Below are 15,064 nucleotides of genomic sequence, written 5' to 3' on the forward strand. Positions count from 1 at the left end.
TGCAGATCTTTTCTGAATCAATCAATAGAATTTTTTTTGCATTGTTATTAGAAAAAATAGCATTTTTTAAAGATATGAAACATTAGTCTTGGCAGAACAAATTTTCCTACTGATTTATCCCAAACTGAAATATAAAGTAGCATTTCTTTAGTGAAGTGTTCTTATCAAAAAAACAAAAGTTTCTAAATCACTACTCACATGGGATTTTCCTAGATGTGTTAAAATTCTGAAACAAAGTGTCTCCTAAAGTGGCCTGGGGCAGGTGATCCTAATCTCAAGGCTCTTTAAAATTCAACATAAAGACTCTTCCCTCCCCCCAACCAAGGCACATTAGAATTTGGAAGGCATTGCTTATTTTGAAGAAAACCTCTCCTGGAGATTCTAATGATTCTGCTCTTCATTGAAGAAATAATCACTTATTTCACTTCCCGTTCTCAATTTTATGAAATTAAAAAAAAAGTCTTTCAACTGCTTAGCACACAAGTTCACAAATTTCCTGGTATATATCCAAATTTTGGGGGGTACATAAAAAATGCAGATCTTTAGGACACATTCCCAGAGATTTTGGTTCCCTTGTTTTGCACAGTCTGCATTTCATAAAATTGCCCCACTCCAGATGATTTGGGTGCAGCTAGACTAAGAAGCATGATTTGGTAACTACCAATCACTAGACAGTGGCTTCCAAGCCTGCATGGTCATCAAAATTACCCAGGATGTTAAAGAAAAACAAAAAAACAAACAAACAAAAAAAACCCACAAATTATTTTGCTCCATAACCTCCATGTTTAAATTCTGTTGATTTGTCGGGTACAAAGAGCAAAGTGGCTATTACCTCAATTTTTCACTAGTTCTTGGCATCATTTCAATGGGAAGCCATATTTGGGAACCATTGTCTAGTGAACCTTCATGAATTTTAAAATGATGGCAGTTCCGTCCTTTCATATACTCTATGTTCTCTATATTTGCTTAAGGAGCATTTATCAAGTGCCCACCACATGCCAGGCACAAAGCTAGTGGGATGTAGAGATGAATGGACATAGAATTGTCCTGGAGATGTTCGGACTGTAGACTCATAACCAGTCCTCAAGTGAACAATTACAACATAGAGTGATACTTTAGTAGAATATTTTGTAAGCTGCTAAATATACTGACCTTCTGTGTTCAAAGATTTAACAGGAAAGTGATGAACGATATAATCAAATCTATTTAGAAAAGCGCTTCCTCCTTGACAAGGTTGAGAAAAACAAAAGGGAAAATTATGACCTTCTACCATATGTTATGAATTATGCTGGGTGCTTTCCCTAGTTCATCCCATTTAATCCCCACACCATCCATTGAGATAGGTTTTATCATCCCTTTTTGTTCCAAAGAGGAAACTGAAGGTCAGAATGATTTGACCAAGGCTTTCTTGTAGAAAGTGTGTTCTAGCCTGCATCTAAATCTGAATGTGCCTGACTCTAAAGCCTATGCACTTTCCTCTCTGCCTGGCTAATGTTTACTAAGGGGATGATAATCTACTATATGTTGTACACAGAGGGTTATTTGTTCTTGTTTCCTTCTCCTGATTAGTATATGTAAACTAATCATCCCTAGCTCTAAGAGAAAATATGGAAATATTTAGAAAATATGGCATTTAAAAAATATTCTAAATAGAGATTTAGGGATAAAGTATGCTAAAACTATTGCTTACAGTGAGATTTGGGAAATAACCATGAATTTCATTAAACGATGTTTATTCCTAGCTATGAACTACTTCCTACCTACGGCCACACCTTTTACCCTCTCTCCACCCACACTCCTAAAAATTGTGTAGTTGAAACAAGCAAACCAATATTTGTTCTTGTTTTTGGTTATATATCCATATAGTATGTATATAATATTGTGTACATATGTATTGCACATATATATGTGTGTATGTATATATGTATGTATGTGTGTATATATATACATATATATATACACATAGAATTGTTGGACTTATATCATTGTCTCCTTTAATTACAGCGCTGGACATACACCGAACAAAACAAAACAATGAACAAAACAAACATGGCTCCTGTTCTTGAGTGGCTTGTAGTCTGGAAAATTATAAGGAAATAAATAAATAATAAGTACAATGAAGCCATATATGTATTTACACATATAAATGATCATAAAAAGATAGTGTAAAAAGGCACCTTTCTTTTTCTAATTTTTACAAATGCTGTATTGGTGATGGGTGCCATAGTTATGTTTGATCCATTCTGATTATACAGTAGAACATGCAGTTCTGATTGTAAAACAAATATAGTTGACCTTTGAACAACATTGGGGTTAGGGGTGCCAACCCCCGCTACATAGTTGAAAATCTACGTATAATCTATTTTTTATAGTTTAATATATTTTAATAGCAAACTTACAGGAACAGCACAGAAGACAGACAACATTAAAAACACATAATTGCATGTAAGAGAACTCAGGAAAGTATAGTGAATGGATGGAATCTATTGAATAAAAATGCTACAAACACCAATTAGTTGCTATCAAGAAGAAATTTACTTGTTCTAAAAAATCCAAATGCTTCCATTGTCCGGAAAAATGTAACAGGTTTGTTTATAACTGTGATAAAGTCAAACTACTAAAATTTGCTTACTGATACATTTTGGCATACATTAATGCTTTATGGCCCCACATTTATATTAAACATTCGCACACACATGAAAATATAAAAACTGCCAATACCTGATTTCTGTCCCCTATTTTTCTACTTGCAGTCATATACTTAGTTATCTTTTGACACTATGGAAAAAAAATACCTAACATTCAGAACTATCAATAACAGAAAGAAGTCAAAATAAAAAAAAAATTAATGCGTATTATTTATTTTTTAGGGAGAGAGATAGAGTGCAAATGGGGAGGGGCAGAGAGAGGGAGACACAGAATCTGAATCAGGCTCCAGACTCTGAGCTGTCACCATAGAGCCAGGTGTGGGCTCGGACCTTCCAACCACGAGATCATGACCTGAGTCAAAGTCAGACGTTTAACTGACTGAGCCACCCAGGCACCCCAATAATTTTTTTTTAAGGAATGAAAGGTTTTTCACCATACTGGATTCTTAATCATATTCTCCACGTATGTGGTGTGCTAGCTGAATGTCTTTTGGCACAATTGTTCTGTGTTTGGCATGGGTAGCACACAGGTTGGTGTCTTCAAAAAGGCCCACCAGATAGGCTTCGCTTGCCTTCTGCAAAACACCAATAGCTTCAGTCTAAGAGCACAGATCTGTTTTGAAGTCCTGAGAAATTTCTCGCATCCGACGCTGGAAAGGAAGTTTGTGAATCTGATGATGTCTAATTTCAGAGTGCCACAGTACTAGGTCTGTAACGATGAGGTTACTTTACCCCTCCGGTAGAGGGAGCAATCTTGTGAGTGGCTTTTGTAGCCAGTTGCTTCCTGGGTGCTTTATCACTGGTGGATTTGGGGCAGTTTGCTTTGTACGGGCCACGGTACAGAGACCTCCTACTTAACCCCCTTCTCCTTCTCCTTAGGCTGCCGCTTAGCTGCAAATCTCCATATGTAACTTTTGACTCCCCCCAAATTTAACTACTACTAGCCAACTGCTGGCTGGAAGCCTTGTCAATCAAGTTGATTAACAAATACTTTGTATGTTATATCTATTATATACAGCATTCTTATAATAAAGTAAGCTAGAGAAAAGGAAATCATAAGGAAGAGAAAATACATTTAGAGTACTGTGCTTAATTCTTTTAAAAATAAATCCATGTATAAATGTATTTCAAACCCTGTTCTTCAAGGGTCAGTAGTATAATGTATTTCATGTCTTCTTGAAGTTAGTCAGAAAACCAGGTAAATAGGCCCCCCAAAATCTAAATATTGGTTTATTTGAAAGCAAAAAAATAAAAAAAATTAATGTGTTTTTTTTATTTTTTTAACGTTTATTTATTTTTGAGACAGAGAGAGACAGAGCATGAACGGGGGAGGGTCAGAGAGAGAGGGAGACACAGAATCTGAAACACGCTCCAGGCTCCGAGGGGTCAGCACAGAGCCCGACGCTGGGCTCAAACTCACGGACCGCGAGATTGTGACCTGAGCCGAAGTCGGACGCTTAACAGACTGAGCCACCCAGGCGCCCCTTAATGTTTATTTTTGAGAGAGATAGAGAGTAGGGGGAGAAGCAGGGGAAGGGCAGAGAGAGAGAGGGAAATAAAGAATCTGAAGCAGACTCCAGGCTCTGAGCTTTCAGCACAGAGACGGACATGGGGTTCGAACTCACAAACCGTGAGATCATGACCTGAGCCAAAGTCAGACACTTAACCGACTGAGCCACCCTGGCACCTCTGAAAGCAACAGAAATTTAATATTTTGAGAAATATTCACAATCACATAGGAAAAAAAATGTTCTCTCCTGGGGCTATCTCAAGAAAGGAACTGTAATCCATTAGTGCAGAGTTAATTACAATTTTAATTCTCTTATTGCCAGAGAAAACATTTGTTGTCACTTGCAGCATGGCAGTAGCTTAGCTAATTTAAATTGTTTTCTTATGACAATGCATAATGTTCTGTCAAGTTAGTTTAATACTTAAAATTTTTTTTAATGTTTTTACTTATTTCTGAGACAGAGAGAGACAAAGCATGAGTGGGGGAGGGGCAGAGAGAGAGGGAGACACAGAATCAGAAACAGGCTCTAGGCTCTGAGCTGTCAGCACAGAGACCGACGCAGGGCTTGAACCCACAAACCGGGAGATCATGACCTGAGCTGAAGTCTGTCGCTCAGCTGACTGAGCCACCCAGGTGCCCCAAGTTAGTTTAATACTTTAAAGAAATAACCCGGATAAAAATTGCCTAACATGGAAGAATGACTTTCTAATAGTGAAATTTCAAGCATAAGCTAAAGCAGGTTGTTATTCAGCAAGTTTTTTCCCAGCACCCCTCCTCTAAAAATCTCTAAAATGCTAGTATAAGATAGACATTTTTGGAGGAGGAAAAGGGAGTGATCCAATAGTGCAAAACTGCTCTAAAGGATTTTATTGTATGAACTATATGTGTCAGAGGAGCTAGCAAACATTGCCATATAGCATAAAAAGAAAAATGTACATATAAGCAATGCAACCAACTATCAGAGTGTCATGCCAAGCAAAACACCAAATAAACCTTGAACAATGAAAAAAAAAAAAGAGAAGAAAGTACACACAAAAAAAGAGAGAGGGAAAGGGGAGGAGGTGGAGGGCCTGGTGGGAAAGAACCACTGAGTGCTCATCTTTATCTTAATGGACTACATGGTCTAATCACCACTGAGCACTCATTGGTTGCCTACGGCCAATGGAGCAAGATGTGGCCCATGTTCTCAAAAGTGTGTCACGTGAAACTACAGCATTAAGCCTTTTCAATGTACTCTCTCCACATATGACAACCCACCCCATGCTTACGCTGAAAGGTAATGAGTGCCTCTTTTATGACCTCTCTTCATTGTTCATGGCCCTACAAAAACTTGTGTTGGTTTCTTCTGTTGAAAGTCAAAACTACGAAGCAAATTGGACAATACTGGGGGTACGTTTTAAAAGATAGAAGCTCAAGAAGAAAGGCAAAAAGAAAGAACTGAGGAGACAGTAGTTTTGTGCACTGTCCATGTGCATTTTCCATGGAGGATTAGAAGATTTTTTTTTAGTTTTTAAAACTTTTTTTAATGTTTATTTATCTTTGAGAGAGAGAGAGAGAGAGAGAGAGAGACAGAGTGTGAGCAGGGGAGGGGCAAAGAGAGGAAGACACAGAATCTGAAGCCAGCTCCTGGCTCTGAGCTGTCAGCACAGAGCCTGGTGCAGGGCTCGAACCCATAGTCTGTGAAAACATGACTGAACCAAAGTCAATTGCTTAGCCGACTGAGCCACCCAGGCGTCCTTAGAGGAGTTTTTGTTTGTTTGTTTGTTTTTTTAAATTTTTTTTTTTCAACCTTTATTTATTTTTGGGACAGAGAGAGACAGAGCATGAATGGGGGAGGGGCAGAGAGAGAGGGAGACACAGAATCGGAAACAGGCTCCAGGCTCTGAGCCGTCAGCCCAGAGCCTGACGCGGGGCTCGAACTCACGGACCGCGAGATCGTGACCTGGCTGAAGTCGGACGCTTAACCGACTGCGCCACCCAGGCGCCCCATGTTTGTTTGTTTTTTAAATAGCTACCATAGCTACATGGATTCTTCTCATTCACATGATGTCAACAAAGAAAAAAGTGATTTATATTCATTATGATATTGAAAACTTACAGTTATAGAAAAATAAAATCATAACTGATCTTTTGTTGATGTAAAGTTACAGGTCATGCCTTTACATAGAACTCTTAGCTGAGGCATGAGGTTTGAATATCCTAGAAGGAGCAAAACTGAAATAAAGAAAGACATAGCTGGGAGACAGAGATGACTGCTAAAATAACAAGAAGAATATCCTAGGTGATCACCTGCCAAAGTCCCAAATAGACTATAATGAGTAAAGTCAAAAGAGGGAGTAGATCAGCTGCTTGATCTTATCTAATACCTCTAACATCTTCTTTGGATAGACTAATAGGAGAGCTGGAATTAGAACATGGGTTCATGGGCACCCAGTTAGCACCTCTTTCCACAGCCTCATGATGCAGTGCCTACATTTGATATACATTTTTAAATCCCACCCCCCATCCTTATCTAGTGTGAGTGACAAAAGTGGAATAGATGTAAGATATATGACTTGATATTTTGAAATACATATACATTGTGAAATAAGAGCTACAATCAAGCTAATTAACATATCCATCACCTCACATGATGAAATGGGGAGATGTTGCTACAAAGTTTCTGTTATGCAAGATGAATAAGTTCTGGAAAGCTAATTGCAGCAATGTAAATATAGTAAACAATATTTTATACTTGAAATTTTCTAGGAGAATAGATCTTAACTTAAATGTCTTAACCACAAAAAACATTGGTTTTAATATTATATATATATTTGTATATATACATATGTATAAATGTATATATATATATTTTTTTTGTATATGCCTACATACATATATACGTACATACCTACATACATATACATATATATGTTGCTATTAAATATGTATGTTACTATCATGGTTATAAAGTACAAATTTACCTGAAAGCATTACAACATTTTAAGTAGCATTTTATATTTTTTCAACAAATGGAGCGATTCTGTGGAAATATTTGAAATTTGGAGATGTTAAAATGGATCTTCTTGAGTAATAAAAGTTGGACCATTTTCCTTAGGTCTAGTCAGCATGAAAATGTAGACCCGTATAATGTATATACTTTTAACTGAAGTACGGTTGAAAAACAGTGCTATATTAGTTTCAGGTATACAACATGGTTATTTGACGAGTCTATGTTTTGCTATATTCACCACACGTATAGCTACAGTCTGTCACCATACAACACTATTACAATACCATTAACTATATTTCCTATGCTGTATCTTTCATCCCCTTGACTTGTTCATTCCATAATTAGAAGTGTGTACTTCCCACTCCCCTTCTCCCATTTTGCGCATCCCCTTACCTCCTTCCCTTATGTCAATCATCAGTTAGTTCTCTTTATTTATGGGTTTGTTTCTGCTTCCTGTTTGTTGGTTTTTTCTATTTGTTTTGTTTTTTAGATTCCACATGTAGGTGAAATCGTATGCTATTTGTCTTTTGCTATCTCACTTATCTCTCTTAGCATAATACCCTCTAGCTCCATCCATGATGGTGCAATGACAAGATCTCATTCTTTTTTATCTATCTATAGATAGATAGATGAGAGATGATAGATAGATAGATAGATAGATAGATAGATGATAGATAGATAGATAGATAGATAAATAGATACATACCACATCTTTTTTCCCCATTCATCTGTCAATGGCACAGGTTGCTTCCATATCTTGGCTATTATAAATAATGCCACAATAAACATAAGGGTGCATATGTCTTTTCCAATGAAATGCTTTTGTTTTTGTTGTTGTTGTTTTTGTTTTTTCAAGACAAAATTTGTCTTTTCAAATGAAATGCTTTTGTTTTTGTTTTTTTGGTAAATACCGAGTAGTAGAATTACTGGATCATATGGTATTTCTACTTTTAATTTTCTGAGGAACTCCCATACTGTTTACAAAAAAACCTATAATAATAAAAATAGTATGGTACTGGCATAAACATAGACACATTGATCAATAGAACAGAACAGACAGCCAGAAACAACCCATACTTATGTGGTTGATTAAATCTATGACAAAGGAGGCAAGAATATACGGTGGGGAAAACACAGTCTCTTCAATAAATGGTTCTGGGAAAACTGGACAGCTACATACAAAAGAATGAAACTAGACCACTGGTTTACATCACACACAAAAGTAAAATATATCAAAGACCTAAATGTGAGATCTGATACCATAAAACTTATAGAAGAAAATAGGCGATAATTTCTTTGACATAAGCCTTAGCAAAATTTCTCTAGATATGTCTCCTCAGGCAGGGGGAATAAAAGCAAAAATTAATTATTGGGACTACACCAAAATAGAAAGCTTTTGAACAGTGAAGGAAACCATCAACAAAACAGAAAGGCAACCTAATAAATGGGAGAAGATATTTGCAAATGATATATCTGATAAGGGGTTAATATCCAAAATATAATATAAAAAAGATATAAAGAACTTACACAACTCAATACCAAAAAGAAACCCCCCCAAAAAACCCCAATCTAATTAAAAATGAGCACAAGACCTAAAAGGACATTTTCCAAATAAGACTTAGAGATGGCCAACGGACAAGGGAAAAGATGCTCAACATCACTAATCATCAGAAAAATGCAAATCAACCACAATGAGATTTCACCTTGTACTGGTCAGAATAGCTAGAATAAAAAAGACAAGAAATAACAAGTGATGAGGGTGTTGACAAAAAGGAACCCTCATGCACTGTTAGTGGGAATGTAAATTGGTGCAGTGACTGTGGAAAAAAGTATGGACATATACCTATATAATATTAAGTATGAAATGATGTTAGAGATATATTCCTACTCAAACTGTTTCTGCTGCTGAATTTAAAAGATTTCAGTGGAGAATATGAATTTTCAGTGACTCCAGAAAAACTTATTTCTAGCAACAGAATAAGAGCTAAATATGCAATACTTTATTTTACCTCTCATTTAGTTTTCACCATTGTTTTCTGGAGAATATGCTAATATTTCTAATGGATAAATGTATCCATTAGAAAGAATATGGTCTCATATATTAGATCATTTGTTGATATGTCCCAAGCATTCACTTTCAGATTCCTCCTTCTCCAGAAGAGCTCACTCTAGAAGGGGGGACATACTTGAAATGAGAGATCTGCCACCTGACTTCCTTAGCTCTGGTCTCTCTCATGCCTATATCTTTTGGGCTTATTGTCTTCCAAAATAATCCTCATGAGTTGCCATAGTTTAAGAACTTGTTTTTTAAAGTCTCTTCTATTTCTCTGTAGAATCTAAGACATTTAGAAGAGACAGAGACAAAAACAAAAGCACCCAGATCTTGATATAACAAGGGATAAAAAAAGAAGAACATGGGATTCCCCTCCACCACTAAGCCCACTATCATTCCTGGTGATGTCAACAACCACAAAGAAGTCATCACATACTGTGGTTCCTCACACCTGCTCATCTTTTCCTCTGCTTCCCCCTTTGCCACATACTCTCATGTCATCACTAATAACTAGAGTAGCACCTCTGAAATCTCAACGGCAAGCCAATACTGATTGCCATCTTCTATTTTCTTGCTTATTAGAGAATCCAAACTGCTATAACTCTTTGATTGTGTTGATTCCCCTTATTCATTGACCTGCCATTTTTTGTCTGCCCATCTCATTCGGTTCTTTGGCTTAATGTACTACCTACCTGCTGATGACTTCCAAATTTCGAATTTAGTTTGTGTGGGTGACTGCAATGGGAGAACACTCTTAAAGTTTTTAGATGTCCCCCTCTTCCAGATTGCACAAGTATAGTAATACCCTTTAGCAAAGGGTTGCCTAGTCACTCACACAATTTTGATTTATCCACAGGCCTCATTTGATTGAGAATTTTTTACCAGCTGGAAGAGAGGGGATGAGAGGTGATTTACTTTTCAACCCAGCAAGTCTTGAGTCTTGTCTATTTTCTCTAATTTCTGCTTGCAAACTGATTAGTTCCTTCTACCTTATATATCTCTTCCTGTATTTTATCATATACCACTAAGAGAAACAAACTGATGGCTACCAGGTGGGGGTGGGGGATGAAAAACATGGGTAAAGGAGAGTGGGAGGTTCACACAGTTATGGAGTAAGTCAAGGGAATAAAAGGTAAAGCATAGGGAATATGGTCAATGCTATTGTAATAGTGTTATACGGTGGCGGATGGCAGCTACACTTATGGTGAGCATAGCATAATGTATAGAGCTGTCCAATCACTATGTTGTATACTTGAAACTGATGTAACATTGTGTGTTAACTATACTTCAATTAAAAAGGTGGAAAGAAAATACAGTCTGGGGGCACCCTATCGAGATGAGTTTTCATCTCCAATGGCAACTCTCAGAGTCTCCTCAGATAAAGACTATCCACTTTCCCTCAATTCTGTTTAGTTCAACAAATGTTTATTGAGTACTCGCCACGGACCAGGAACTTTATAAGGATCCTGCATTTAAGTTTTATGGGTGACGAGGGAGAAAGATACAGCCACAGATATGGGTTAAAGTTGAGACTCTTAGAGTAGCAAAGATATGCAACGGTCCATGTGAGAGATTCTGAGACCCATGGTAGGGATGACAAGTGAGTAATCAGACTGAGAAAAAAATTGGGAAATCTTAGATTATTGGGTATTTGGTGAGGGAGGAAAAAATATTCAAAACTGAAATTGAGATATTTTTAGCTTGGGGTATCTAAATGTGTGGTATTGTCCCCCAAAACAGTAGGAAATATAGACTGAGAGCATGTTTGGGGTTTGAGTTTATTTCTGGACAATGTCGAATATACGTACAGCCATATCCAGGGGAAGAAGTGTGGCAAGCAGTTCCACAGTGAGATCTAGTCTAGATGTGTACCTTGGAAGTTATCAGTTGGCAACATGACAGTTACACCCAAGCCCTCCAGAGCTCTGATTTAAACACCCACACATAGTCACACAACTTCTTTGCCTGGTGTAAAGGAGATATGAGAAAGTTGTGGAGATTCCGGGGGTGGTTCACTCCCTGGTGTTTCAGGCAGAGCCCAAGTACCCTGTTTAACTAAATTATTCCTGCTGTTGGCACTGACATTTTAAGTTACATAATTTTCCAATGCGACTATCCTATTCTTAAATTTATGTTTCTGTTGATAGGGATAAATTGAAAAGATGATATTGGCTATTTTCTAATTTAGGACCAACTGCTTTTTTTAAATACTTAAACGACATGATGTGAGTATTAATTATGGAAAATATAGGGCAACTTTACATTGGTTTTATGCTTGTCATTATGATATACACTTTCCTACCATATTATTTAATCCTCTTCCTAAATCTTTCAAGTCAGGCATTATTGCCACCACTTTACAAATGAGGAAACTGAAGTTAAGGGAAATGATTTAACTTTCTAAAAATCATAATGTGTGGGCAAGATACTTAAAATATCGGCAAAACAACATATTTCTAGAGCTCTCCCTTTTTAAAAAATTAGTTGCAATGTTTACATTTCATAGACCAAAATTTACCATATGACTGAATACTGCTTTCCCTTAACTGAAATGTCACTCTCCCATCAACTCTGTTTTCCTTCACTTTCTTCCTTCTTTCCTTCACTTTCTTTCACTACGTTTGCACTGCTGACTTTTATAGCAGATTCAAATTCTTCAGGTGTCTCAGGGTCTACCGGACATTTCTATTCTGCTTCACGTTACATCTTCATTCTTTTGCTCACTGGAAATTTCTGCTGGAGGCCTCATAAACATAGTACAGTTCCCTAAATGAATCATCAAGCTGTCCATGCCTTTGATACCTCAGATCCAATGGCCCATCTCTTTAAATGCATTCTTGTCTAATTGGTGACCTACCCCTCCCTTGTCATTTTACCACATGTGTATAAAACATAATCTCAGCTGCACCAATCCACCAACTCACTTTCTCCTTTCCTAAACAATAGCTACTTCTGAGTCCTACTAGAGAGATATATACAATCCTGCACATTGGTTCCCTTACAAATCCAGTTTCCAATAGAAGACGGCATTTGAGGCTCCTCAGAAAAACCTTCTGTGTGGCCTCACTTCCCTCTTCCATTCCTCAACATCTGTTTTCCATCTATTTTTTAAACCTTCTATCCTTTTCCTTTTACCTTCAGTCTCAGCAGATAATCTCAATACCTAATTCACAGACAAAACAGTGATGTCCTAAGTACCTACTTCTTGTTCCATTTATCTTGCCCACAACCTGCCTATACCATTCCCATCCTTTAGACAGACCTCTTTCCTCATGTGTTACCAGATGTGGTTCTCTCTTATTGATGGCTAACCCCACAACTGGGCACTGGATGGCATTCCCATCTCCAAAACTCACATCTCTAGATTTCTCTTTCGCACATTCCTTCAAAATAACATTTTTTGAAAAAGCAGTCTAGACTTTGCTTTCCACTTTCTAACTCCCCAATGACTCTTCAAACCATTACAATCTAGCTTCTATCCTCATGACATCAAGCTAAAATGTCTTCATGATGTATTCTTGTTTCTCAAAACAATTGGATTTGGTATGGCTTACCCCACCAGCTTCAGTTACAATATGGGCAACATTTTTCCCTCTAAAAATAGCTAAATACAATATTTCTGTTTGTAAAAACAAACAAAACAACAACAACAACAACAAAACAAACAAACAAAACAAACAAAAAAATCCAAAAACAAAATCTCAAAATCAGGGGCAAAATTATAAAATCCAGGTAATAAAAATATTTCCCAGAATCCATCTGAGTTTGTTTTAGAGAAGCAGGTGGCTTTTGTTTTTTTCTTTAGACTAGTAATGCACTACTCTACTTGAATTATAACATCATAGGAACAAAAAAAAGTGTTTGCTATAGAATAATTTTTTCCCTTTTGGGTAGCTAAGTATAAATTAAGACCTATGTGATTAACCATGACAACTCTGATAATAAATTTAGATTTAAAATGATTTTTTGGGCTTACAGATAGAATTTGTGTCGTTTATTTTGTCTTCCAGCATTGGAATACTTTTTCCAATTGTATTATCCTGCAATAGGCACAAAGAATCAGTTATTCACTCTAGTTTTCCTAAGTAGCCTGTGTTTGCCTCTTTGGAGAGGTTTCTGAGTATTTCTTTGAGAAAAACATAATCCATTGCAGGTTGCCAATTATAAAAATCTGAAAATCTCAAACAGTTATCCTGAAAACGCAGGGTAAGTTGGGATGTGACAGGTGGAAGTAAGCTTGATGTCCACGTAAGAAGTGGTAACCTAGTGGGACACTGACTGTATTGAGATTAATAATATCATCTTACATAAGAAGTAAATCAATTTCTGTCCCTCAAGATGGGCAAATTCCTGGAGTACAAAGAGTTCCTGAAAACAGTTTGTGGCATCTCTCAAGAAAACTAACTGACTACTGTAACAAGGATGGCCCTAAAATAGATCTCATTCCTGATGAATAAGATTTTACTGATGGGATGGTAATAACATTAGCAGAAGCATTTGTTGACATGAAGTGAAAGTCTAATTTTTATTAGCCTGAAGTTTGTGATGTATGAAGTCAACAGAAGAGCCAAGAGGTACCTGTGAAAGTGAATCTACTTCTGAAGCGTTTAAAAGCATGGCTATTAAATTTTGTCAGTAATCAGTTAAATCAGAGCAGTAGATACAGTGTAAGAAAAAGACACCACCTGAGACTTCTGATCTTTCTTAATTGGCAGAAAAGAAGGATCAAAAGTAAAAGGGTAGAGATGATGGTCCTATTGAGAACTTTTAGTTGGTAAATAGAGAATGACGAAAAACAACAATAAGCAAGATTGGTGGTAAAAGGAAGAAGTGCTGAAAAATCAGAAAATTAATCTTGTTCCATTGTTTTGAGCAGAAACTGTCAACTTTTGTAGTCAGCAGTTTGTCATTTTGGGCAGAGGTTGTCCACTTTATATAGTCAGCAGCTTCAGAATTCCTAAAAATCATCAATTTAGGGTCTCCTGCTGGAATCGAAGTCCGGTAGTTGGAAGGAATTGCTGTCTATATTTCAATTTGAGAAACGTGACCCCAAGGATCAACACCTTGGAATTTTCTGCAGTACCAATTGTTAACAGTACCTTTAAGTTTTTTTTCTGTTGAGGTTTAAGGGCAGGTTTTTTTTTTTTTTTTTTTTTTTCTGATGCCTTTTTCAGAAGCTCGGATCTCCAGATTTCAGATCATGCAAAGGCTGCTTAGCTAGGCATTTTGGAAATACGGTTTTACCTACTGGCGATAAAGCTAGAGGTATCATTTGAGTCTCCTGCATAATTGGTCATCTCAGCTTCTAAGGGAGTAGAATCTAGGCTAATTTATTTTTGCTAAGTTTTTTAATTAAAAATTTTTAATTTATTTTATATTTATTTTGCTATTATAAGTCATACCATGAAGCTTTTCTGGTACATTCCTTTATCATGACAATCTCCTTAAATGATAGCAAACAAGCTCCAATTTGTTTAGTTTGTCATTCATTTTCTAAGGGTTTCTGTAGCAGTCATGAAATTTCAATAACTCAAGCATTTCAAAGCGATGGACTAACATAAAATCTTATATCCCCTTAAGTATAAATAGCCTTCTACCTTTTTTTCCTCCAGAAGGCAGGTCTGAGCAATAGCAACTAATTTAGCTACCTAAATTGACTTAATTCTGTGAGACACTTAAATTTTAAGAAAAATTCATGCCTGATAAAATAACCTACTTGGAAAAAAAAATTTTAAGAATCAAACATTCATAAACATAAGTAAATCAGAATTGTCCAAGAGAGTCTCAATCTAGGAAATCTGTACAAGGTATGGAATGTTCCCTGAGATAAGCTAAATAATCATGGGATTCTTCTTCCTGTA

The 15,064-nt window shown here is 36.6% G+C and overlaps 1 pseudogene; it reads right to left on the reverse strand.

The window, feature by feature from the left end:
• Positions 1-3,094: 3,094 nt before the first annotated feature.
• LOC112858793 (histone H3.3A-like) lies at positions 3,095-14,500 on the reverse strand (annotated as a pseudogene).
• Between the last annotated feature and the right edge of the window lie 564 nt (positions 14,501-15,064).

This window comes from Puma concolor, chromosome B1 (genome assembly GCF_028749965.1).
Source record: "Puma concolor isolate L17-30 chromosome B1, mPumCon1.1.hap2, whole genome shotgun sequence".
NCBI classification, from domain to species: domain Eukaryota; kingdom Metazoa; phylum Chordata; class Mammalia; order Carnivora; family Felidae; genus Puma; species Puma concolor.